General features: G+C 41.9%; 1 protein-coding gene across 1 annotated transcript in view; it reads right to left on the bottom strand.

Moving 5' to 3' along the window:
- Positions 1-446, bottom strand: part of LOC125486632 (mucin-3A-like) — a 9,145-nt gene that overhangs the window by 5,732 nt on the left and 2,967 nt on the right. The window lies entirely within an intron of this gene.

The following is a 446-nucleotide window of genomic DNA, read 5'->3' as shown; positions in this document are numbered from 1 at the left end:
GTGTAACTGCAGTGTTTCCTGAATGAGATTCAGACGAAGATTGTCCTGAAGAGGTTAATTGCGATGATCCCTGAGTGGTCTCTGATGGGGTCTCAGTTGTTGACGATACTTGTGTCACTACTGGATGGGATTCAGAAGAAGGCCTAGTTATGGAAGATACATGCGCTGTTGTTGGATTGCTTTCTGATGTTGAAGAAAGTGTAGATGTACTGTGTGCTGACAAATGGTTTTCTGATGTTGACATTTCTGTTGCTGTAGAATACATTTCTGATGTAGTCCCAGTTCTTAATGATCTTTGTGTATGTGTCCCATGGTTTTCTGAAGATGATGGGGTTAACAATGGGAGGTGTGATGTTGGTGAACTGAATTTTCCTGTGGAAGGTGTCACTGATGATGTTAGTGCAGATGAATGTGTTTCAGCTGAGGATGACACTACTGATGACAAT

Source organism: Rhincodon typus, chromosome 31 (assembly GCF_021869965.1).
Source record: "Rhincodon typus isolate 14 chromosome 31, sRhiTyp1.1, whole genome shotgun sequence".
Classification (NCBI taxonomy): domain Eukaryota; kingdom Metazoa; phylum Chordata; class Chondrichthyes; order Orectolobiformes; family Rhincodontidae; genus Rhincodon; species Rhincodon typus.
This window is presented reverse-complemented; position numbering and strand designations above follow the sequence as displayed.